Below are 27,941 nucleotides of genomic sequence, written 5' to 3' on the forward strand. Positions count from 1 at the left end.
TGGAAACACCACTGCAAACAGCTACCCCTTTAGGCCAGCACAAACATGTGACGAAATCAAAGGGAGCACGGCGCCCTGACGACACTGCGAGTAATGACTGCGAGCCCTCTGATGTTCTCTCGACCTAATATTATGGCAGGGCCTAATGAAACGTCTTTCTAATAAGCTGTCAGCTTGTTGCGTTTTGATCATGTGACTCCCACACACTTACGCGCAGTCCTTCGAGGAGAGAGACAAAGCGCATTATGTCATACTGTTGGCATTTTTTTCCTTTTCCTCACGCGTATTCAGAGCATGGATTTGCTGACAAAAAGGCTCTTAGCGCATTCAACACACCGGGCTGACTGAGTGACGGGCGTGCGTTCCTCCCTTCTTTTGCTGCCCTGCATCTGACAGCGTCCCCTCCCTCTGGCTCGCTTTCCCTCCTCCTCGCTCCTCTCATTAGGCTTCACACCGGCAAAACACCGACGCACTCCCTTCGCCTCGTACTGTATCAGGCGACCGAAGCAGGACTGTAGGAGGACTGACCTCCCAGTGCGCGCAGCCGTTCATGGTTCTCCCCTGGATGTCCTTCTGACAGGAGGGTATGTTCAAATATTCATGTTATGTTTCATATTCTGCCCTATCCACTTCCTCCGCGTCGCCGGCCGTGCGTGTTGAGGATTTGTTGAATGTGTTGCGAGACGGGCAAAATTGTGGCGTTGGATGATGTCGTCGGTACGTTTGTCTTTGTTTCTGGTACCGCAGTGAAAATGCATTTAACAAAGGCGCAGCTGCTCTCTTGACTACTCTCCAAGAGATGGTCATGTGAATGGGGAGAAGCAAGGGCACGTTGTAACGTCGTTCGGTATGTCCTAAAGCACTGATAGGGGCTGCGAAAGCTCTCGAGTCATATGTTCTCATGTGCGTACTAGTTGGAAGTTGTGCTGCACCGCCACATTTTTTTTTTTTTTGCTCGTTTCATTTAGAGCTGTCAAGTCAAACTGGATATGCTTTTTTGCTTCAGTTTATTCAGAGCACACCCATTCCTAATTATGCAACAGGACATCGGCCTGGTCATAATATACACAAAAGCCTGTTACAGTGGCAAAAGTACATATAGGCTACTAGCAATCTGTGTTTACATTGTAATATACATCATCACATGTCAAGTACGAGCAGGAAGTTGTCTGTGTGTCTGCTTGTTCTGACAGGCAGCTTTTGGAATTAGACTCACCTTTGGACCAAGGATTGGACCAGCTGGGTTTCAGATTGTGTGCGTGTGTGTGCACTGGTGTGGCTCATGGTCAGCACAGCACACCTCCAGACATTGATCAAAAAAGCAACTCATAGTATCCCACACACATAGCCGCAGAGTAAGATTTTCAGTCCAACTCTCGAGTTTGGGCTTGTGAGAGACGAACAATTCTGTGTCTGTAATGCTCTTCTATTACATTTACACTAAAACGAAAGGGACTGTTTGTATGCTGTGGTAAGTTTCACCACTTCATGCACTAACAAGTTTGGAACAACAGTTGCAACACATGTTGATGCTCACGGTTCAAAGGCATCCCTCAGCACCTAATAGCTTGATGAGTTGGCTGTGGAGACTTAAGCCACTGGTTGGACTGGTCTACACACTATTAACAGCATGCAACTCTTGGGTGGGCCTGTCACGATAAAATATGAAGTCGGGAAAATGTTTTGATAAAAGATATTATTTAAGACGTTTTAAAACCACTAACTGTTAAGATGTGTTTGAATAGCACTTAAATCTTAAAAATATCCCACAATAAACCCGAAATACTGTCATTTATTGAACGATAAGTTCCTATAGGAATTATCATAAAGGCCGTAGTCTTGGGTATAGGTTTGTCAGCAAAAAGAAATGTATTCATCCTTTCTGTCATTACTCATGATGTTACACAGTTCTGCATCAGCAAGTGCCGAACCGTATCTACTTTCTACAGTAAAAGAGGCAGAAGCAAAATGGGAAGATGTAATAGCCAGATGGTTGTGCTGTGGATAGCACATTGCTCACAGGTGGATTGCATGATGCAAGTTACAGTACTGTCCTCATTAAGCTCTTACGTTGCGACAAAGTTTTGCTGAAAGTCAAAATGATTTGGAGAAAAAATATAATTGAAATGAATGAAAGTGTGTGTAAAGGATGTATAGATCTAGATACTCTTATTGTATTTTTTATTTGTAGACATTTGTCTTCCACATTCGGCTCATCCTTCAACCAGTGTCAAGAGCAGTGCAGTGCCCAGACACCCTTCTCTAGATCTTTTGCCAAGACTGGTCAGAATTATGCACATGGAGATTTTGGCTTGTCGTGCATGTATTTGATGGCGGAAACCAGGGCACCTGGAGGAAGCCCATCCAGACACGAGGAGAACATGCAAACGTCCCTCAGAAAGGCCTGAGGGGGGACCCTCTTCTTGCTGTGAAGTTCTGTTCCTCAACTTTGTGTTCTTGTTCCCCAAACCTGCCACTGGTCATTAAATCACTTCTAATATCAAACATGAGTTCAAGTACATCAGATCTCTCTTTGTTGCCGTGAACAGTAAAAAGCAGTCAGTGGTGTTTAGATGGGCGCTGCTGGGACTCCATATCCTAACCCAGCACGCCACCCCGACTCCATTTGCATCCATTTGCATTCTGTATAGAAGAGCGAAGCAATACCCTCTCTCCTCTGTTCCATTGGATCCAATCATTCCACTCGCTTAACTTCGCCATTGACTTCCCTGCTGGAAATCTGAGAACAACCACGGGAAGACGAATACACATTTGGTGGCCATCGTGCCCCATTCATTGTTTATTGTGAAAATGCCGCATAATAGGATGAGGTCATGGTGCTCTCTGGTGTTGCTGATCGCTCAACAGGTTATGTGTTGTGCTGTTGGCTCTCATTGGTGTCGGCTACGAATCTACTCAATTACCTTTTGTAAGAAGTTATGAAAGATATGTCTGTGCACCAACTAGTTTATAAGGGGTGATTCTGGCTGTTTTGTTGAAAGAAAGTGAATAATTGTATTCATATATATGTAACTGAGAAGAAAGTCATTGGAATATTAATTTAAGGCAACATTATGTAATATTACACAAAGTAAAATCATAACTTTAACCACCCACTAAATGGCGGAACAAGGGAAGTCATAGGAGGATAAGCTGGACTGACGGACAAAAATCTGTACGTGCAATGGATATTTTGAGACAAAAAGTTGAATTCGCGAAAATGTTTATTTTAGAATCTCTTTTTGAGCGGCACCCTGTTCCCTATTGTACATATGTTTAGATTGATAATGTAAGGACGATCTTGACAAAGACCTAAGTCTGAGACAAACTCACTCAAACTCAGAACAAGAAATGATTTGGGAACTGCTTTTAATAAATGCATTCTGGGAATTTCTATTTCCAGCTTAGTGGCATCAGCACGAGACAACGCTTGTTATGGGTATCTATTTCTGTTTTCATAAAGTACGTATTGAACCCCACAGATAAACACATAAATCTAAAGCTCTTCGTAAAATCAAAGAGCCGCTCGGTTGGTTGTGCAGCCGTCAAGAAGTTAATTGCAAAGGAGGATAAAACACCAAAATGCAGTTTTGTCATTGATGTATCTTAAAGGAACAGGCCACCGTTTTTCATACTGTGATATGTTCTTGCCTTAGCTTAGACAAGTTGATGCGTAACTGTCTGGTCTTTGTGCATGCGCTCAGTCACGCAAAAACACCAAAGATGTTGTTAGCATTTAGCCTCTCCTAGCACAGGTATAGTGCCAAACTGGGTTGGCATTAGAAGCGACCAAGCTGTTCCACGTTTTCCCTATTAAAATACAGTTACGTGAGCCTTTGGAGCTATACCTTTGTTGGGAGAGGCTAAATGCGAACAACATTTGCGGGACTGAGCACACACACAAAGACCAGACAGTTACGCATCAACTCGTCTAAGCTCAGTTAAGAAAGTATGTATGTCAGTATGTAAAAACAGTGGCCTATTCCTTTAAGAATCACTTTCCAGTTAATCGCATTGGTTATTGCAATTGAAGCACCACCGTTCACATCTCCAAACAGCAATAATAATGAATCCAATGCAATTTTAATCCTTGCCGTCAACATTCATTCATATTTTTCTGTTTACTTTTGTGTTTGAGGTCACAGTCAGGAGGAGGTGGAGGCTTGTGTTTAATGCATTACATTGAAGTGCACTCAGAAAAAGAATAGTGCCAACTTTCCACAGCATAATTTGTTTACACAGTCACTCCCTGATACTTAATACATCTGCGGTGGCTTTCCCATCGATTGGCAGCTCCTGTGTCCATACAGCAGTATAGTGCACTACTGTTTACTATACCCTGGAACATCATCTGTCCTCAACATGAACTCTTGACAGCATTGTTTGCAAGCAGGTAAAGCTGCATTACATCAGCTCTGCCGCTGACATCGGCAGAGCACGTTGTTTTATGTTATTGATGTTTTTATTGTTTATTTCTTATTTTAACTTATTACAGTAAAGTCCGAACAATGCTTAATATCTCTGAGCAGTTAACGAGTGAATTTCATCAAGTTCACTTATGCAAACAAATGCTGTACAAGGGAACTGCTGTAGAGTGCACGCTTTGAGAGGGCGGGGCAGGGAGCTTGAGTGGGCGCACATTAAAGCCACACCGCGTAGTATTTTACCCGATAAATAAAATTGAAATACAAGCATTTATTTTATGACAGATATTTTCATAATTGAAAAATACCTCATAAATGTACAAACAAACATTCATGAGGCTCAACTCTCCTAAGATATGACTGTAAATTTTACCGGGAGTGGGTACGTCTCCAGCTGGTTTCCATAGAGATGTGACTAAAGGCAGTAGAATTTAAGATTTAAACAGGTTGGTTTCTCATCCAAATCCATTCTTTGATTACCCACTGCAGAAATAGCATTTTCTGTGTTGAACTGGTCACTGGGAGCACGTTTTGTTATGCCGGCAACAGTATTGTCCAAAATGTTACGCAGTGTACCTTTAAACACATTGCAAAGTTAGTGATTGCACAGCCCTATCGTTGTGGACACTTCGCCTGTATGAATGTGTAAGCATGACGAGAAGCCAACAGACACATTCCCTCCAGTCAGCTTGAGAAGCAAAGCAATGATTTTAGATTTATGTACTTGTATTACCCTAAAGTTCACAAAATGTTCTCCAAATTACCCTATAATCTACTGAATTACAGCTGTGTGGATTTCCGCCCTTTGTGTGCTGCAGTTGTCATCACAAACATAGAATTTACTGTGGTCAGTCATTCTTCTTTATTGTGTTACCAATCCAGTTGCACTCTGGCTGCACTGTTTTATCCTGGCTTTATTTTTAGCTTTGTTTTTTTTCTTTTGTTTTTTTTACTCAACACTGGCTGTGAGGCGATTTGCTGCCTTCTTCACATTGCATCAGCCTGCGGGTGCGAGGGCGAGGACAGGAGCGTATTACATGGCATGAGACACTTTATTTCACCATTCTGTTTGCCACCTTCAGTCGGCGGCCAGCTCTTCACAGATGATTTGGCACTTTGGTTTGTCCTTCTGAAGGGGAGGCAACACACACTGTAAAAATCACATGTGCTAGTGTTGTGTGTAAAAGTAATAACAATAAAAAACATGCTACATAATAAATTGTGATTTTAAAGTTTTATGGATTCGACAATAACTGCCATGTGTCTAGCCTTTTCAATCATTTCATCTGCCAAAATTTGAATTGCGACTTCCGTGTCCATTCTTTTGGCGTCTCATTTAAAAACGTCCCCACTCTGATCCAAATGTGTAAGTGTAGGAGTGAATGTACTACTGTCGAGCCGAAATGAAAAACTTTGAGCATTTAGCCAGTTTCCTTTACAATGTACACTACAGTCACTACAATATCAGAAAAAAAGATCCCATTTTCTTAGTGATTTCTACCTCTGAAGACACTGACAAACTAATAAACAATGACAATGGAAACATTAAAGGTTACCTGTTACTTATAGGCATTGTTCAGGGTAACGTACTACAAAAGTAACGAGTTACAAAGATATATTACTTTTTTCTGTAACTAAGGAATATGACATTACAAGACGTTACAAGAGCATTTAAATATATGAACGAAAAAATGCCAAACTCCCCCCAAATAAAATGCAGCATGCCAGATTAAGTCGGAGTTGGTTAAATCTCTAACTGCGCTTTTGCTCGGTGGCATTATCACTAATTTCTGTTTATATTTTGCGAAAAGTAACTCAAAAGTGACTCAAAGTAGTGTAAGTCATAAGTAATACAAACATATTGCATTTTTAAAGCTGTAATCACTAATATAGAATATATTACATGTTTTAAGTAACTTGCCCAGCACTGCTTTTAAGGGGCTTAAGGTTAGGGTTCGGTTTAAAGGGACTTGATACAAGTTGGTCATTTTTGCACTCACTACTGCCACCTCAGGTCTTACGCGTAACTGCAGGTTCTATATTAAACCCGAATTAACCACTTTTTGAGTGACAATGCAGGATTTTGGAGGCAGTTGTGGTGAACAGGTCTCATTCTACACGTTAGGACATTGCTGGAACATGTGGGGGGAGCAAAATACTTAATTTTAACATTTTTTAACTCTGTATAGTCCCTTTAAGGTCAGGGGTTAGGATTATGATCAGGGCTAGGGCCAGCAAATGTGAAGTTGTGTTTCACTCACTTCAGATCTTACACATACTTTTAGAAACTAGAAGGTCTTGGCTTTAAAATGAGGTATCACACTGGCATAAAGGCTGTAAGCTCTGAGATTTGGATACGCATCATTAAAGAAAATAACCCCAAACCTAAACTGGGAGATAACAGGTTTAACAGTTATTTTATGGTACAAACGCATTTGCAACATCCAAATATTTCACTATGAATGTGCACGTTTTACAACTTATAAGAACCATCCTGCTTGTTCTCCATTGATACAAACAATTTCTAATTAGATGCACTGATGATTAAATATCTGCCCTTATAATAAACTGAAGAGCAAAAGTGGAAAATCAGCTAAATGGTCTCAAGCGCTTCTCAAACAGGTCTAAAGCGCTTTTCCATCTGCAATAGGCACTCGATCAAAGCGCTTTACATCAAGAAACCGCTCACCCATTCACACTCTCATTCATAAACCAGCGTACGCAGACACTTGACGCGTCTTGCCCAAGAGCACAACAACCGTGTGCACCTACGGGAGCCGTTTTTTCAGACGACCCGCCCTACCGTCTGACTGCAGGCTTGGCGACAGTGACTCAGCAGCTCATCACACGTTTCTCTTATTTAATTTTGTTTTCCCGTCACCATCCCCTTGCATGTCTACATCCTCATTGGTTTGGGCTGCCCCCCTCTGCGAGCAAATCCCTGCCTCTCGAGGACGCGGCTCATCACGCTGCTGTCTTTGATGTAGTGCAGTGATACCACAACACAACTCAGTCTGGCCCTTTTGCATTTCACACAGACTGGTTCATTTGAGGAAACAGTTGCCACCACTTTCCGGAGGCTGATTCTTCGCTTTGAAAGGAATACAGTTATTTTCGGTCTCTCGCTGCGAATTAAGTAGGCCCCATTGTGTTTTTCAAAAGAGAGATCACGTCATGCTCGAACTGGAAGACAAATATAAAAAATACAGAATTACAAACACCTCAATAGGTAACTACTGTTGATGTTTGGCAGGCCACAACTGTTTTGCGCGCCGTTTGATATCATTGACAACCTTGTTTTAGGAGAACACCAACCAAAAACACCAGCTGTGTTTTTTGTAGTGGAAAAGCTTATTCTTCAATTATACCATTACCACTTGAAAAAATGCTCTCACACCATTGAAATAATTGAAATGACGTTCCCAGCAAGTTGCTACAAATGTGCCGTTTTGGCTTCCCGAGCTTACACAGAGTCTTCTTCATTGATTCAACTGGAATCGATGCATGAAGATTAATCTCAATCCTCCAGGTAGATACAAACACACTCTGGAAAGTGTCGCTATCTTTGAAGAGCGTTCTCCAAATGTTGGGCACCTAAGTGTAAAAATGTTCAGTTGAATCGATTTTGTTTATCTGCCTGGATGATTGAGATTAATGTCTTTAAACGTCCTGGACTTGTTTGTTGTTTCCATCATCGAATGTTATATCAGGATTCTCTCCACGTATACAGATGAATGGAGAAGTCAACATTAACACGCTGAAAGATGAGGTCTAGTGGCCACTTGATGCATATCCAGCTTAGGGTGACCAGACGTCTTTTATCCAGGCTCCGTAGCGGGTGTCCTGATTCTCTTTGCTGGTAATATGGACACTGTTATTGTCTGTGAGAGCATTTGTATTAACTTTCTGGTTCCACTGTTTGGGATTTTCGTGGAGAGTATTTATTTATTTTATTTATTTGTTCATGTTCATGTCATGCCGCTACACAATATTTTTTCATCCATACATGAACAAAAAGGAACAGAGGGAAGATTATTCTTATATTATCTGTTCCTCTTAGCAACTTTACCTCAAAATGAAATCAGTTAAATTCCCCAACATTCTACCCCAACTCCTCGCCAGGTCACAACAGAACAAAACAGCATCATTTGTCTTACAGTTTTTGTAAATTTTTTAAAAATCTGTAAACACTTGTACAACAGTTAGCAATGATAAACATGAATATCCAACTAGACACGCCTTAATGGGGAAATTTGTTGTTGACAGTGCTCAGAAAACGTTTATGTACAGAGCAATGCATGCATGGACTATGCAGCCTGAAAATCTAACTATGCTAGTAAACATCAAAACATTAAATTGGTATCGAAACAATTTCTATTATGTAAAACTGAACTGAACTGAAGATATATTAACTATGGCTTGAGATTTGATACATTATTGTTGAATTATGCCAGAAAGTAGTGATTATGAATTGTGATACAGTGTTGTTGTATAAATTGATGCGTGGCTTTTGTATCTTAATGTATTTTTTTAATGTAATTATTTTTGGTTTTATATCCCATCAATAAAAAATGAACAATTTAAATTTCACACTTAAAAAATTCCATAATGTAACTCCATAAACAGACGGACATTTCCGTTTCAACGATGTTCCTGCAAACATATTCCAAAAATTATACTTGTGCAACAAAATTACAATTACAATTACAGAGTATGAATAGTATATATTTTTGGAAACCTTATGGCATAAGCAATGAGAAAAACAATGTTGTGCAATTGTCTCATTTTTCCATGAGAGTAAACGGGGAGTTCTGGTCATCGCCACGGTAACTCCATGAAAAATATGACTTTTTTGATAGGAACGACCAAATGGAATTTTCTGCTCATATAAATGTTATTATCGCTATTGTCGCACCTTTTTGTTTTTACAAAGGTGTTAGAAAAAAAGGATGTTAGAAACACATTTCAAACATCCAAATATTTCACTATGAATTTGCACGTTTTACAACTTTAACTGTAAGGCCAACAATAACAACCAGCCTGCTCGTTCTTCACTGATAAATTATTATTATTATTTTTTTTACATTTTTACTTTAGAGCTAAGGAAACATTGTTTTTCTGATTGCTTGTTTAATAAAGTTTTCATAAATGTATAGTTTTGATACTCTCCACAAAAATCTGGTGAAATTACACAGTGAACCGGACTACAAGATTTGTGTAAGCCCCTCTGAAATTATTCAGAAGCGAGTGTTTGCCAGCTGTAGTTAGAGGCTTCACACATTCATATTTTACAAACAAGCAAAAGAACAGGAGACAGCCTTGCATGAATCACAGTTCTGACAAAATCTTCCATATAATATATATTCTTTTGGAGCAAACATTTCCGTTGAACCGTTATATAGCTATAGAGTTTGGGATTTAACGACACAGCGTTTTCTGAGATTTCTCCATTACAACAAACATTTTAAAATACAATAGTTACTGCTCACATTTGGACACCGTCTTAGATGTTAACCAGTAATGTCGATCACAGCTAAGTTTCCTTGCACCAGAAAAATGTCTTTTTTCTTTTGTAGCATTGACTTTATCACATTCAATCCCGAACTTTATGCTTTCAGTGTGTCGCCGTGGTTACGACCTCCAAGTGAATGCCGAGAAATATAACACACTGGAGAAAGATTGGTCCTGAAACTACTGAAGCCACTGCTGACTCGCTTTTTACTGTGAGTGATTTTGTACATGATTGGGCCGCATGTTGCTGTAAGGATCGGATAGTTTAATCTCAATTGAAGGCCTGTGTCTCCTGGTGACTGGTCTTTGATCAAAATGCTGCAGCCTGCGTGTGGCTAACAAGACCTCCCTCACCCTCAAAATCACACCGCTGACCTTTGCATCTCACTTGACCGCTAATCATTCAGTGTGATGCTGCTGGATGTTGTCCGTCTGTGGGGACTTATTCACCATGTTCTAATTATATCGAGCCAGATGTGCAACGTACGCTGTGGTTTTGGGGTCACACAAGAGAGACCTTTGTATGTACATGTATTATGAGTCCTAGTGACCAAGCAAGTACCACTGGAACTGTGCAACTTTATTTCTATAGCACATTTACAACAACCACAGCTGCTCAAAGTGGTTCACATAAAATAGATAATAAAATCCAGGAATACAAAAATACAGAACAAGGCGTAATAAAGCTATAATGTAAGAGAGATTTGAAATCAGTGCTTAGGACATGATGATGTAAATCTTACAGGTACATGCAGCAGGTGCACATTGTTTTAGCCAACATTATTTTTATTCTATCCATCCATCCATCCATTTTCTTCCGCTTTATCCGGGGCCGGGTCGCGGAGGCAGCAGTCTCTGCAGAGATGCCCAGACTTCCCGATCCACACACACCTCCTCCAGCTGTTCTGGGGGGACCCCGAGGCGACACCAGGCCAGCTCGGAGACATAGTCCCACCAGTGTGCCCTGGGCCTTCCACGAGGCCTCTTTCCACTAGGGCATGCCTGGAACACCTCCCGCGGGAGGCGACCAGGAGGCATCCGGAACAGATGCCCTAGCCACCTCAGCTGGCTCCTTTCGACATGAAGGAGCAGCGACTCTACTCCGAGCTCCTCCCGGGTAACTGAGCTCCTCACCCGATCTCGAAGGGTGCGCCCCCTCGCGATCTTGTCCTCTCGGTCATTACCCAAATCTCATGACCATAGGTGAGAGTGGGAACGTAGATCGATCGGTAAATCGAGAGCTTTTTCCAAAATACAGAGACTATTAACATAATTTCAAACTGGGAACCACAAAATACACCCCACTCATGATACACTGAAGAGACACAGAAGAGGGCTCACCTGTCCCATAGATGCTAATGCTCAAGGATATAAACATTATTAATATGTTGAAAAAACAAAACAAAAAAATGCAGATTTGATGGTATTTTTTTTAAGAATTGATCAATTACTGGTCACATGGCAAAAAACAATGGTAAAGCAAAGTATTAGAGTAGCCCGTCTGACAGCTCACGTATTCACTTGTAAGTCACCTAGCTTTAAGCAAGCATAATTATTCTTCCGCACTTCCAAGAAGTGCTCTTTCTAAAAAACGTTTACCTCTGCAATCTATTGAGAATCCGCTGACTCCGGTGCCATCGGTGTGCTCCCGGACTGGTCTGACAGGTTGGGAGGCAGATCCAGGCACAGCCCCGCTCAACGTTTACTCTGCTTTCTTCTGATCTCTAAATGCACATGAGCCCTGTTTGTTCTGTGAGCTTTGTACACACGATCGTCCACAGCTGCCATGTGCAGAATTAACTGTCCTCTTAACTGCACACACAAAGCCAGTCTGGACTGTGTGCTAATGCAGGCAAGCTGTGCGCAAATTCAGCCTCCAACTTCAGAACACATCAGGGTAAATCCATCATGTGTGATCTGACTGAGGACAAGTGTTTGCGAAGGCTCTCGTCGAACTGCAGATTCTTCATCGTCAACTGGACTGGGGTGGTTGAAGACGTTCTGCTTTACCAAGTGAGGTGGAACTTTTGAAGATACAAAACAACACTCACTGCTCAGATGTGTTCACAATCCATCAGAAATTGGTTGTTCTTAATAACTATGAATTTTATTATAAATGGTAATATTGCCATTATATTCAGCTCCTCTGGTGCATCGTCTTCAATTTCTTGTCCCTCTTACTAAAAAATCCACATAATTCACATAACAATTGGTAACTCTAAAAAATGTAATAGTGTGTCTGTGTCTTTGTGCAGCCTCTTTAATAGCAGAGTTATTATTTTGAAAAGGGTGCAATTGTTATGAGCACAGGAATGGTCATAAATGTCAAACTGTGCTAAATTTGTGGTTTTGTGCAACGAAATTATAAAAATTATTCTGAACGATGGTAACACTAAAGAAATTGCTTCATTGTATTTTACCCTTCAATACCATCATCACAAATAGCATTTTAGAAAATACTGAAATTGTTGAACATTGTTATTGAAAATGTGATTGTAGAATTAAAACTCTTATCTATCCTAATGCCGCTGTATGGTGTACTAAGTTTCAAATGAAAATGCAGCTTGTTGAATATTCCTGACCAAACAACAGGACATGGCTTTGTGTGCAGTGGATTAGTCGGGGCAGTGTTACTGTGCAGCTGGATCTATTGGTATTCCTTACCAGTCTCACTTGTTGGCACCATTAGCTCTTAGCCCACTCCTCGTAATGGAAACTCCCCATTCTTTTGGCTGTGGCCTTCAGTGACTGTGCCATTTACTTTGTCGTATTTTGACAGTTTCCGCTGCCCATCAGTAAGCAGTCCACTGTACACTGATTCTCTTGTCATGCGTCAATGTATTTCCGCTTTCTGTTTTGTCTGCTGGCAGCGATAATGAGAGGCCTCCTTTATAATTCATGCCATGATTGATAACAGTTTGCCTGCTGCAGTCTCACTTATTGCACAGCCAACAGCACGTGGCCCTGCCAAGCGCTGCGTTCCACAGATGAGGACGCTCGGTGTTGGCTTTCCGCTGCCATTTAGCTGAGCACACTTTTCTTGTCTTAGGCATCGCTCATTCAAAGTCTGATTCTACCGAGAAAGTTTCGAAAAAACTTGTTCCTCAGTGCTATTGACAGAGTGCTTTTCCAGCCTCTTTTGTGCTTCTCTCTATTTATACCGAAGCCAAAAGCATTAAGCTCCTTGTTCAGCGTCTTTACAAATCCTGCCACATTGACACTAAGGCACAGTGAACTCCTGTTGCACGCTTCCAGGTCTCGCAACGCTCCTAATGAGGACATGAATAAGGGAATGAGCTGGAGGAGTGCCCACTGCTCTGTCTGCATCGCCTCTGACACTGACCCCTGCATTTACTCATCATAACAATATTGCGTTTTCTTGAACCTTTGCCTGCCAAAACCTCCAGTCAGTGTATGGCTAGAAGCTTGAATAAGGGCGTTTGATTCTTGCAATGAACTATTACTATTGGCAGCCCCTGATTCACCAGCTGTAAGCCTCAACAGGAACTTTACTTACACTAGAAGTGACAGTACTCTTAACCATTGCAGTTTCTGGCAGACCTACTCATGACCCAATGGTTTTAGTGTATTATACAAAACAATCCAGCACAGTATCATCGTCGAAACACAGTCCGACACTCCCCCACTTAGTGTATTCACCCAAGTCCCCAGGCAGGTCCTGCAGAGGTTGCCATGTTAAATAAAGTCCCACGAATTAACCTTTCGCCGGGCACTGAAGCGCACCACAGGAAAAAAAAACTTTTTTACATGCATTCATTTACATGTATTCTGTTAACAAGTAGAGTGGAGAATGGTGCATTTTTCATTGTTTTTGAGCAACAAAAAATACACTTCTTATTCAATAAACTTGCAAATAGCTGGTGCTCACGATTTAGAATGTGATGATGTCATAATGGGCAGGGGCCAATACAACTCTATGGGAGAAATCTCCAAAACCAAAATTAAATTATTTTCCTCATCAGTGTTTGATAGTCATTGGATTCACAAACCTGACATATTGTTTTTATGTCTGAAAGTCCTTCTTATTGGCTAACATCACGCTCATTTTTGCGTATATTGTCACCACTGTTGGACTCCTTTCTCCTCGTTTGATTCGAGGATGGTCCAATTCCAGCTGTTATTTGTAGTAGTGCGTCACTCAATTTCGTGGGAAGATGTTTTCTCTCAAATTACCCTGCCTCATTTCGAGACAACTTTTTAACTTTGCTTAAAAAGTATTAACAGCTTTAGTGCTGTGCCACATGATGAAGCAGAAGATGACGCTGTTTATCTTTCGTCTGTGTGATTTTATCCGCCAGGTTCGTTTCGCCACAGATGGAACTAAATCAGTTCTCTGGTTATTTAATCTGCCTGTTATTCCTGCTCATAGAAACTTAACCCTATGTTTTGGTGTATTAAGCACTTGGGGCAGAGAGGTTGATTATATTTTCTATCATCATCAATGCATACTGATGGGTTTATTTCAGCTACAGTATGTGCCGTAATGTTATTTTGTATAACCTTATTTAATTTGCTTGGGGGTCACTGCAGTAGAGTAATTCTCATGTGATATTGACGTAACATTCTATTTGGCAAACTATTCAAAAATATGTATGCAATGTCAGTCAGGAAAATAAATAAATTGTTGTCTGTCCATCTTGCATGCTGGGCGAGATTCCCCATACCTCTCAATTGATCATCACGAAATGACGAAGTGATGACTGACTGTTTAATTTGCAGCTCTCTTGGGTAATGGCTGATGATGTCATTAAGATTGGTACCTTTTCTAACAGATAATGGAGGGGTGTAGGTAATTGTACAGCAGTTAGACTTTCTGCTACAACATTTTGACTTAGATCTAAATAAACTTGCCTGTGTCAAGATTTAGGCCTTATTTAGCCCTATTCATGAAAAAAAAAAAAAAAACACAACAGGGCATTTGTTACATCCAGCCAGCTGCTACGGTTTCACTGAAAAAGCCCTTGTCGGGACGCGTCAGAGTAATACAGACGTTCTTTAAAGATCTACATCAACAATTGGAGATAGAAAAGCCGATTACTTACGGTGAACCTGCCTTACCCCGGTTTAGGTTGTGTGTGGCGAGTCACGATAACACAATCCCTGGTTATTTGTCCGAAGCACCATTTTGAAGCGAAATAGCAAAGCTTTAGCCCAGTTGTTTTGTTTTTGAAGTCTGTTGCAACCGTGGATTGGATGAATGATGTCACGTATTGAAGAGTAAATCGACTTTGCGAGAGGGAAAGCATTTTTTCCCCGCTTCGACATTTTGCCCACCGAATGAGAGTGATGGAGTGTGTCGACAGCTTCAGTCCAAGACTCATTCATTCGCCAAAGTTCACAAAAAAACGAAGGTTATTTTCATTCAAACCAGTCATCATTGTTTTGTTGTTCTAGATGAGTAGAAAGTGAAATTAAAGACACTGTTGTATGTTAATGGCCTCGCTTTGTTTGCTGATAATAAGCTGCACTGATTTAGTTGTTTCCTGATAAGACAAGACATAACGATTCTATTGCCGAGCTAAAAAAGAAGCATCTGAAAAAAAGTCTATGAATAATGTAAGCACTGAGTTCCTCCGGTTATTACAGTTCTGTTGTGTATTTCTAAACAGTGTGGGATGCAGTTGCTGTGTAAATAGGACTGCACTTACTGCCTCACAGAAGGAGAAATGTGGGAGGAGAACATCAGCTGGCCCTGCGCGGCTAAGACTGTATATTCTGCTACTTCTTGGCAGCAGCACCACACTTTCTTTCAAAACATAGTGCAAAGATTGAGTTGAGCAGATTTAGAGAGAAAAGTTTAGCTGTAAATCAAATCTAAAAACTGCAACTACATATATGATGGTTGCGTTACTATACTCTCTACCTGACGGAGTTTATCTGACAATTGCACAGGCTTCTGCTCTGCTGCTGTAGCCGACCAGTGACTTGTTGAAACGTCTGATTCCCTCGCTCATAGCTTTGTCTTACTGCAGTGCTGATAAACCACATAATGAAAAACATATTAGAAAACCTTCCACTTAATCATTGTGGAGTGTACTTTGGGGTGGGCCTTGTTGGTCAGGTGCAAATCTTTCATTCTACAATATTTTTGTCCTGCTAAATTCTGCTGTCTTTGCTGTTTTATCATACTTCTCTCCTTGCATTGCTTATGTTTAACTTTACAATTAACCTTTTCTTGCTCACAACTGCAGCAGTAGACGTGCCGATGTATTTATTTTATATTCTATACTTTTTCATATCGAACTAATGGAGTCGGATAGACCCTTTAATTGTTTGTAACATTCCGGGCTTAGCTGGAGGCGGGAACCTAGTTTCCAATCTATTTCCATTGTAGCTGTTGTCATAGTGACGACAAACAAATGTCTAACTGTTGTTGGAAATATCAAATAAACCTTATTTTATCCTCTCAAATGTCACTCCTCTTGTTATTGCACCTTAAGCCACAACAGGACCACATTTTTTGGTTATAATAGCTAGTTTTAATTTAAGAAGGGGGCCTGGCTTTGGCAAGGGGGGAAATAGAATCTTTTGGAAAATGTTCCACTCTTTTTAGCCATTTTCTGGTGGAATTTGAACTTATTTACCACAAATAAATAAAGTCCAGTGTAAATCGGGCCCAGATGGATGTTTTCTCACAGCAGATTGTTCAGTAGAAGTGAAAAAACGGCTGTCGTAACTCACGCTAGCAAGCTGTTAGCATTAGCACGATGCTAACATTCTCCGTGATTTATGTATTTATGAGCTGTTGAAGCACTTTGCTTCTCTCCATGTCTTTGTATCTTTATTTATTTTATTTATTGTTAGAAAACTATATCAAGTATTAAAGTAGTTTTTTAATAATTAGAGAAAGTTTTTAACTGTTTTCAAACATGACCATATGTGGGCGATTCCAGAGATGCCGTCTGTATCTATTGGATCGGTTCAATCCTTGAAGATGCTGTGATTTAGTTTACGTTCTTATTCCATCAGCTGGATGTTCCCAGGAGACTCTGATGTTCACTCACCTGAACGTGAGGGTTAATGCATAGGCACCCCACTAACCCACTGGCCGACAGCACATGTTCTGCTCTCATAGGCTTTGGGAGCTCCACCGCCGTGATTCTGCCTGGCTAGCCTCCTAACGGGAATGCAGACTGCCACGTTTGCACCGGGGGGTATTTAGCTGTAAATTTGGCAAAGTAGCAGCTCATTGAGCAGCCACCGGTGCCTGAGCTCAATTTATCTCAGAGGTCAGCACTCTCTGACAAAGGGCAGCTGAGAGAGGGCTGGATTCTGCAGGATGACAAAGCATATTCCCATTTGTGTTTTTGTCCAAGTTTTTAAAGTTCTGCTTAGGCTGGGAGTTATCTGGATTAGTAACTGTTGGTCAGTTTAATCTGTTCTCTGTTTTATAGTCTCATTCACTTGTTTAGTTAAAGGAAATCTATTTGACCGTTTCACTATGTTATTATGTTCTCTTGTCAATGCATTTACTTAGAGTTTTATGTCATTCACACTCGACTTTTCTACTGATAGAGCACTTCACAATCTATATTTCCTGCCTTTTGTTGTGTCATGGAGGGAATACAACACTGTTCATTTCATGTTTCAATTCATCACCAGAATCTTTCTGCGCTTAAAGTGTTTTCATCAGCAGGTCATTAGCTGGAAGTGAAAGCTTGTTGTCTGTTTTAGTGTAATTCCAACTACTACCCGTAGAGGGAGCACCAGGCCAACTTAAAACCCTGACCACCCAGCATCTCACTGTCTTTGTAGAAACTGTAAAGTATTCTTAAAATAATGTTAAAGCCTCAATTATGCATGACAGAATTGAAACAATTAATTTGATAATCAATTATTTCTGGTATCATTATACAAAAGCTTTAGCACACACTCTTCCACACTTCATTTGAGATGTGGACTTTCACTGTCAATTTTTAGAGGCAGGCAATTTTCTGTGCAAAGTGCCATTTTCTCTTGCGCTGCCTGTTGCATATGCATAAGGAAACGAGGTGTGCTGCTCACACGGCAATGAGGTCTTGCGTATCAAGCCATCAGCAACTTAGAAGATGAACAATTTTAGTAAATAAAACAGAATAAACAAATTATTACCAATTCAACTCTGAGTCTGCTTCAGAAAGTACAATTCCAGTTACGGATTAACCAGAAGAACTTTAGTTCTTCTCTGATTTCAAATGACCAACATATAAGATAGACTTACCGTATTTTCCGCACTATAAGTTGCACCTTTTTCATTTGTTTGTTTATTTCAAATCTATAATTTCACATGCCGCTAAAAGGCACTGTAGGCCAATCGAGCAGCAGAAAGAAAGTTTGGAGTGTGCGAGAAACTTGTGAGGGACTGGCGAAAAGCGGAGGTTACTCTCTACGCAATGAAGAAACAAAAACAGCTAATCACGGGCTAAAAGCTAGATGACCACAGCGAGAGGAATGAGTTCGCAAATGAGAGCTTGAAAAACGTGCTGCCGGGAGAGGCTTGTCAACGGTGCCCAGGTCGTTGCCAAGGCGATTGTTCAGAAGTGACACCGAGGATGAAGATTTCAATGGATTTAGTGATTTGGAGTGAGATCGACTGTTTGGTATGTTCTTTATGCTGAACTGTTTATGTGACGTTAACATACCAGACACCTCTTTAGTTCGTTGTTTATGCTTCGTGAGGCTAACCATCAATGTGTTACGTTAGCATAGCACACGGCTATTCAGCCTGTTGTTTTTTTGTTCATTAGGCAATTTTTGGCTCGTGCGTCTTAAACTCCGGAGCGACGAATAGTCCAGAAAAGTCAGGACTCGCACTAACCGCCAGACCTTGGGGGCCCAAGCCTTTGCCATCGCCGCACCCACCCTCTGGAACTCACTCCCACAGCCCATCAGAAACACAGACTCACTCCCAAACTTTAAATCAGTACTCAAAACCCACCTCTTCAAACTGACTTTTTCTTAAAACTGTCTGTTTTCTTTGTCTTCTATTGTCAAGCGTCTTTGAGTGTCCAAAAAAGCGCTAAGTAAGTCTGATGCATTATTATTATTATTATTAGGACTGTGACATCTGCCAAATTGATCCCTTCCTTACAATATCTATTTATATCTTTAAGAATCACATGAATTCACAGATTGTTTTTAAAGCTGTATTTGTATTTAATCCTATTAGGTCGAGAAGTGGACTTTTATCTTTCTCCAATTTCTGTTTTACAAATGTGTAGGTTGTCAAGAAAGAGACAAACTCTCTCATGAGCGTCCTGTATCCATTAACTTTTGCCTTTGCTTGTTAATAGCCACATTTATTATTAACATCATTTTGAAATCGTTTTTCACTTTCAGCAAACTCCTGTCCTATGCATAATGGATATTTAATGCGATGCTGCACATTAAACATTGCTGTACTTTGAAATCTCCGTTTTCTATTAGCACAGTTTTTGGTACAACACGTAATAGAGGATGTCTATTTCATCTAATTGTATCTGAGTAAGCTTCAGGAGTTTGCTGAAACTACGAGGACATCCCGAACATTTCCCTAAATTGGTTTTGACTGCAGTTTTAGTCCAGTTAAAACATTCTATTTTGCAGCATTATTACACTAAATTTGAAGACACTCTCCTTCAAAAGAATATTCACATGCCCTTCGCCATTTTATAATTAGAGCCAGTACAACCTGATAACGCCAAACTGGAAGCTGTCCAATTTCACGCTTAAATGCCCAAATATTAAAAAACATTCTTATCAATCCCCACAATACGCATTAGCCTTCCTTCAAAAACAAATTGCACACTGTTGATCAGAAATGTGGGTAAATATTCTAAGAAACCTCTCATCTTGTATTAGACAAAATCAACACATAAAACAATCAAAAATACTTAACGGTTTTCTCCTTGTGATGAAAGTCACCCTTTAACTTTCCGTAAGTCTCGTATTGACACTATATCTCAGCGCGTCTTGCAGGGGACATCGATTTAACCAGGGAGCGGGGAAATTAGCCTTCACATTTGTTTACTTGCTGAACAAACTCATGCAGAAATGCTGTTCTGCAAGCTGAGAGGAGATCAATGTCCGGTTCTGTGTTCTACACAGAACCGGACAGACCCCCCCCCTTGCATCAATCAAAAGTGTCCGTTCCTGAGTTATCCCTCACAGCCACCTTTCAGACTGTCTTCAAGGTTATTACAAACGCATGGGTTCTCTAGATGTCTATTCAAAGTATCCGTGGGTGCCGTCGATGTTGTATTGTGTTGCTGAGCCTGGGGCGGATGTAATTCACTGGCTGTTTTTATGCGCAATTCTACGTCAAACAGGATACACCATTCATTTAAGATACACAGCCTGGTCAATAGAAAAAAAGGAGCCACCAATAAAGCTCACCCACTCTTACATTATGTCTTTTACATTCACTGTGGCATTGATTCTATAAGCTTTTGCAGTTGAATTATTATTATGAATATCGTTTTTTTTTACGTACATCTTGTATTTAAAGCCTTCTGCAGCACATCCCAAAGGTTCTCAATGGGGCTAGGGTCTGGACCCTGGTGGTCAATGCATGTGTGAACATTATGTGTCATGATTCCTGAGCCCTATGAATCCTGGCGTTGTAATCTTGGAATAGGTCTGTGCCATCAGAGAAGGAACAGGATTAGGTTGTGTACACTTCCTATATGTTCTTTCAAAAACTGTGCCTCTCCCATAGAGCTATAATATAGAGGCACCACCATCTGATTATGATCAAACAAAAACAACAATATAGGAGCTTGATTTAGTTTTACTTACAACTTCAGTTCAATGAGAGTATGTTTCTTTTCTGGACAGATCGGAGCCGTGGATTGTGAGATTGTAAACAGGCTTGCCATCAGAGAAGAAACAAAGTCGTTTGATGAAATAACTTGGTCACTAAGTACATTCAGACGATGCTACTTCATTATCAGGCCACATTTGCCCCGTTTCCTCTGGCACTCCCCGCCTCCTTGCTAAGCCCAGTGTCTGGTCTACCCTGTAGGCAAGCATCCCCAGTGGCCAGGACCAATCCAGTACAAGTTTTGGGACCGACCTCAGGCCTGGGCCAAAGCACTGAGCTAGTACTACCGGCTAGAGGAGAGAGGACCTAGCCTGGTGAGACCAGAATGATACCCCTGTATGTTTTTTATACAGCGGGACATCAGTGACTCGCAGCGTCACTCATGGGTCGCAGAAGTCCCCTCAATACCAATCTTGTACGTAACTTACCTTCATATTTCGTCTTTAGCTTCTCTTCTCCAGTAGCCTACAGTATTGTCCTTGGCACCTCTGAATATATTCATAAACCCTACAAAAACTGCATTATTTGTCCACATTGTTTTCATCTCATTGTTGCTTTTTTCATCGCCTTCAGTAGCGTGTGAAACTGTTACGCATCCCTTACTGCGGCCAAACTGTGTTGGGTAGAAGTGCACGATGTAGAAACACGGCAGTAGGTTTGCTGAGCTAGACCTGACCAAGTACTGCAACCCCAGGTCCAGGTGCTGACTTTTTTTAGGCCTGGCAGTAGTAAAGAAATGAAAAATAAAACAGATGAATACCCACATAGCGTATCTACAAGATCTTTTGTTATACTCAAGGACACAGCCAGATGCCAAGCGTCCACTAAAACAGTTTGTGCATATTCAAACTTAAATAAATGATTTACTGCACAGTAGATCATACCCACAACCTTTATGCTGAGGTAGACTTACTATATATGAAAAGAACAATGGATGATGGGACAAACACCTTGTTTAGCAAATAGTGAAATGCTCGAAGCGGGGGATTGAATATTGTATGTTGTATTGTTACTGCATTATTCAACCATTCTTATGACTATTTATAGCTATACAGTCAGTTGCATCACCGCCTTATTGTAGTTTAATAGTTTATGACATGAGTTATTTTGTGATGCATCTGCTATTAGTTCAAGATGAACTTCTTGGCTAATGTTAGAGAGAACAAAAAATTCTGGATTGCACCCCATATTGAGCTACAGCTGTAACAGAGCTGTATGTGACTTCTTTCTCAGTGTGACGCCACATTTTCCGTTGAAGCCTTTCTTCCTCAATATAAAATCGTGGTTTAAATAAAGCTCGTGCCTTTAAGTGTATGTTATTGCACTGCTGAGAAGATGATATGATGCAAACGTGGGTAACACTGCCGTTTCAGCGCAGATTACAGCGTTCAGCATGATCAAACAGGGCTTGTCTGCCATCTCTGAAGCCCCAAGTAAAAAGGAGAGAGTCCCATGTGTTTCCAGGGATGTTAGGCTGTGTCTTTTCTTAGCTAACATAACAGTGTGCATAATTCAAATCAGACACCTTGCTGTCTCCCAATAGAGCTCAATAGTCCTGCCCAGCTTGAAAGGCGGCACTTGGTTTTTAGAAGTACATTTGTAATTATTTTTACTTACGGACATTAATGAGTAAAAATTCAACATGCTACGACACCTGCAGTGGCGCTTATGTGGCCTCTAGGGGCATGAGGTGCTTAGTTTTGCTTTGAAGTAGAACTAAGTAACTCATGCCCTTGCTGGTGTCGTAGCATGTTGCGTTTTTTTTACTCATTTATTGTCTGTGAGAGTAAATACTACGCTGACAGAAAAGGCACATGGAGAGGGATATTGTCCATCCATTTACACAATGGAGATAATTTTTTTCACTCAAACTTGGCTGTAAATACTGTTTAAGCGGCGCTAGCCCGCAGTTAGCTTTGCCCGTTAGCTTCTTCTTCGTGATTCCATTAGTGTGTACTGGTGGCTCTGACCCGGAGGCAGGAACGTTGCAATTGTGATTTTCTGGCCAGAGACACCAGGGGACCAGACCCCCCAATCATCCCATCAACACTTGTATTACCCACAGAAGGACTGCAAAAAGGGTTTATTAAAGTCAACAAGTTACTTAGCTCTTCTTTAAAGGGACTAGGTGCAAGTTGTCATTTTTATACTCACTACTGCCACTTCAGGTCTTACTTGTAACTGCAGGTTCTATATTAAGCTTGTGCATGACGGCACTTCGGACCCGAATTAACACCTTTTTGAGAGACAGTGCAGGATTTTAGAGGCAATTGTGGTGAGTAGGTCTGGGCTCATACACATTAGGACATTGCTGGAACATGTGAGGGGAGGGAAATACATCATTTTAACATTTTTAAACTCTGTATAGTCCCTTTAAAAAACTAATAGTATTCACAATGATAAGTGTGTGTATAAGATACATGGAGGATTAGATCAGTTATGTGGCATAAACACATACTTTTGATTAAAATATCTAACTGAAACTTTGTAAACTAAAAAGTTATGAAAATATTTGTGTTGGTTTGGTATTTCATTAAAATAATTGCGCTCTGGCCAGTAGATACCACCCTGCGGATTAGCCTCTTATGCCTTTTAACTTTGAATGTTTGGAAGTTTCAAAAAAGTGAAGTCTTGTAGTACAGCTGCAAGCGTTTAGAGGGACTGTTATGAACTTGTTTTTCCATAATCGACATTGCACTTCTTTTAATTGCAGTGGTCTAACCATACACTCAGTGCACATGGAAACGTGTCTCTTTTCGGACGAACCGTACTTCACGAGTCAGACAAATCAAGACTGATGATGGTATATACGTATGTGACATTTTCCTTCAGCAAACTCGATTCACGCTCTTGTACAGACACAGATTGCAGAGCCTCATTTGTCACTTTGCCCCGACAGTCTTTACACTTTACAGCTTAATAACATGCAGCATATTGGATTTTTCTGTCGGACAGGGATGGAGTCTTTGTCTCAGTCTGTCAGTTCTGCTGTAGTGTATCTTCAGAATTTCTCAGCTGTTTAAAAGGCAGCTCCCCGTATTCAGCCTCAGGCTTTTGCACAGTGTGAGAGCTGAACTTGAGCATGTGGGCCACTGGGTTTAAAATAACACAGGGCGGGCGGCTGGTTGGTGGATATTGACTGAATACTCACCAAAAAATCCTACCAGAATATCTGAAACTGCCCTGTAAGTTAAAATTCAAGCCTATTGCATTATTTGATTTGTACTAAAAATAGGTGTTTTTTTGTTGTTGTTTTTTAGACAACATTTTATAGAGCACACTGTCTATTTCTATAACAAAACCTTTAAATTTAATTAGGTACTGTACTTAGAGAGTTTTTGAGGGTCTGTACTATACTTGAGTGGTATTTTTGCACTTATTACATTTGAAAGATGAATATCTTTTTCATTTTCATGTTTTGTCCCCCATGTTTGAATACTATTTTCTCCAGCAAATACTCCTGTACTTTCACTATAAGTAGTACTTTGACTAAGCATTTTTTTTTTTTCACTTTTATTGTAGTACTATTTCACCAGTAGTATATCAAATACTTTGACCTCCTCCGTCTGTGAGCCTATTGTTTAAAATCAAGGTGGTGGTAACTATGGTAACTGTCAAAATGCTGATATGTTTGGCCTGGTTTATGACTAGTACCTCACTGCAATTACTGGGCTGATCTACATGAAACAAAACAAAGCAAAAAGGCATAAAGTTTAATGTCTTGAACAAAAAGCAACTAAGTTCAAATTATTACAGTGGTTTCCAAAAGTGGTTAATGACCAGGATTAAGTTTTGTTTATTTCCTATTTGTTCTTTCAAAAACTGTGCCTCTCCCATAGAACTATAGAGGCACCGCCATCTGATAATGATCAAACTAAGACCAAACAACATAGGGGCTTGATTTAGTTTTACTTACAACTGAAGTTCAATGAGAGTGAGTTGCTTTTATGAACAGATCGGAGCTGTGGATTGTGAGATTGTAAACAGACTTCAATCAAATTGCATCTTAGGTTGACAGTAAAAGATCGTATTGAATCATAATGAATCTGCCATCGATTGGTGCAGCTAGAGTGGCTATTTCTTATTGCATGATCTTGCCTTATCGCAGTGTGGTTCGGATTTCATTTTATTCTAAGTCTGGAATCTACAACACAGGTTTTTGAGCCACATGCGACCCTTTAGATCTGCTCTTTACCTAACCCCCACCACCAACCGGATATTCCATGTACAGTGATGTTATTACTATATACAATATGTCAAAAGACTACTTTTTTAAGATTTTCAATTAGTTGTGTCCATAAATCAATTGTGTTGTATGATGCATTGTTGATCCTTGCCGAAGACAGTTCCATATAAGCAATGTCCTTTTGTACTTTTGTATGTGTACAAAAGTACTTTTCCGCCTTTGCGCTATGATCTTTTTGGCTGCTGTGAGGCCTGCAAGCCAGATTTTACACGGTCTTCCCGTTAGCCTTATACTTGAGTTATCATTCAAAAGATATATAGTGGGCTCCATTGGTAGAGTCACCTCTGTTAGTATACTGAAGCAGCTAGCAACTTTATCCCAGAGCTCCTGAACTCTTGGACATTCCCGTTCTATGCATTACGCACATGTTTTTGAATATTGTCTCCACTTCTGGACACCTTTATGAGGAGATATTTAGACCATAGTTAATATGTGCTGGAAGAGAGGACTTTGAACATTGGGACAGTGTTGGTTTCACGTGAATTGGCCCGGGAATTTCCTGAGAAATTAGCAAAAAACTAAGACTAGAAATCTGCATTTTGCAAGTTACCATAGCTACCACCATGGAATTGGGAAAGATTGGGTATTTGGATGCAGGAAGTTGCAGACCACTGTTCTAAGCCGACATTATTTGTGCATGGCAGATCCCAAATCTCTCGCCACTTTGCCAGCGCTTTCTGAACCTGACCAATCGCGTGGCCTGGTAATGAATGGCCCGCGCCGGTGATTATGCTTCCATTTGACCAGGCAAAATTCTCAAGGACCCCAGCATGCAGTTTTGTTTTGAGCGCTATGCAGACGGGATGAGTCAGAGAGAGTGTCCAGTTCAATCACTCCCCTCTCAGACAAGGCCGACAGCACAGACATTTACGTACTGGAGAGCTGGGTCAGCACACGACTGCTCTTATTTCATGGAGACCATCTCTCAGACACGCACGCAGAGAGGTGGAACGTGCAGAGCCTCGAAAGACAGGGCTGCTCTTGCCTGTGACCTGCTGACTTACTGCTGGGTGTTTTTTTTTTACCATGCTGTGGCCACTACTGCTACGGAGTTAATGGGGCTGATGGAGACCAGAACTGCTCACATGTGCAAGGTCAAAAAGATGTATGTGTATATAAAGAAGATGTGGGCGATATACATGGGATACATACACACATCGGCCTAATAATACTTTGGCAACTCTATCTTTCTGATAAAAAAGTGAAATAAATATGTACTGACTTTTCAGTTCGATTGGTATCTAAGCTGTGGATCAATGTGCGTGCTGTGCTTTGAGGCCTATCCAGTTCCTTTCTAATTTGATCAGCCTATAAACACTGATCCTATCCATACGCTTTCACCCCCACAAAGAAGCAAATTAAGTTAGTTTGTTTTTCAGGTCTTTTCGATGCTTTGTTGACTACATTTGATAAGCACTGCAGCGGCGCTTTAAAGGAACATGGTCTTTCATACTTTCAGTCTCTCTACAGTTCCATTCAGAGCATCTAATGTTAATGTAACCGTGGCTGTAGATCTCCCGACTTCTTCACATCTTACAAGTGAAGGATATTCATTTCTCTGTCCTCATCTGCTCTCAGTTTTACTTCGCTGTGATAGTGTGACAAGGCTGCACAGGATGGGTGATGTTCAGAATAATTGACCCATGAGAGGATAGAGAGATGTTGATTGGTTTATTTCTCAATATTCACCAGTCAACACAGCAAGACTTTGCTGAGGTAGAAGCTTGTGTACTTACAATTTACATGAGTGAGGCAGTGGTTGAGTTATTGAAATGTTGTGCGACTTTAGACTTTACTGATGGCACCCATCTCCACATCCTGAGCCAGAATCTTGGTCAGAAATTAATGAATTAGTGAAGGAAACCAGGGAGGCTGTAGGACACTCATCCAGAACCTTTCTGCTCTGTTTTCTGATACCAGTACTTTAAAGGGACTAGATGCAAGTTGGCCATTTTAAAACTCACTACTGCCACCTCAGGTCTTATGCGTAACTGCAGGTTCTATATTAAGCTCTTGAATTAACACCTTTTTCAGTGACAGTGCAGGATTTTAGAGGCAGTTGTGGTGAATAGGTCTGAACTAATTCTACACATTAGGACATTGCTGGAACGTGTAGGGGGAACATGTAGTTTTAAAATGTTTAAACTCTGTATGGTCCCTTTACTATATCTAATTTTGAACCTTTTTAGTTAAAATGTGACAAATGGGTATTTCTATCATCATGGAACTTTGTCACATATTGACTATTTGGGTTGACCATACACACGCTGATTTTTTTCACAAATGACTTCTTTTACAACACACTTTTATGGGGCAAAAATAATTTTACCTTACAAAAAGAAAAGAAATTCAGGCATCGCTCCTTAAACAATACTTGGTTTACGATACCGATACCTGAACGATACTTTAGACTATTTCTATTGAAACAACCAAGCAATTTAATGCTCTCCCTGGGCCTAGCAGGTTGTTTTGGTACTTGCTTTCCCCCTGATTTGATACTGGTATCGTTTTACGGTACACAGCCCTATATCAACGGACCCTCATGCACAACACATCTAGAATAGACTAAAAGTCAACATAAAAATCAATTGACTCTGCATGACATTAATGCTTGTATGCTTCAATACATCCTCCCTATATTTTTCTACTTCACAGCTTTGATGGAGTGAGCTCTCATTCTGCATCTCCGAATAGCAAACTATCACTTTAAGTGCTTGATGTAGAGCAATGTATTATTCAAGAGAGTGGATCTGAGGAGCTGCTGATGAGAGCTCCTTCTGAGGCTCTTTATAGACAGTCCTCACAGCGACATGTGGATGTGGAACAGCAAGTCCACGCCAGAGAGAGCAGCTATAGTCAGGCAGCAAGCCCCCAGCATCAACAAGTCACAGCTGGTCAGAGGAGCTGCCTGGGCTGCGGAGGATCCACTCAGAGCACACATGCTGTCCATTACGTGTCC

General features: G+C 40.7%; 1 protein-coding gene across 2 annotated transcripts in view; it reads left to right on the plus strand.

The window, feature by feature from the left end:
* The first annotated feature begins 207 nt into the window (after positions 1-207).
* LOC306979546 (uncharacterized protein) overlaps positions 208-27,941 on the plus strand; it is a 100,937-nt gene continuing 73,203 nt past the window's right edge. For both annotated transcript variants that reach the window (XM_079578521.1, XM_079578522.1), the window contains exon 1: positions 208-584. The gene's annotated coding sequence lies outside the window, so the exon portion shown is untranslated. The remainder of the gene's footprint in view (positions 585-27,941) is intronic.

This window comes from Gobius niger (genome assembly GCF_951799975.1).
Source record: "Gobius niger genome assembly, chromosome: 20".
Taxonomy (NCBI): Eukaryota; Metazoa; Chordata; class Actinopteri; order Gobiiformes; family Gobiidae; genus Gobius; species Gobius niger.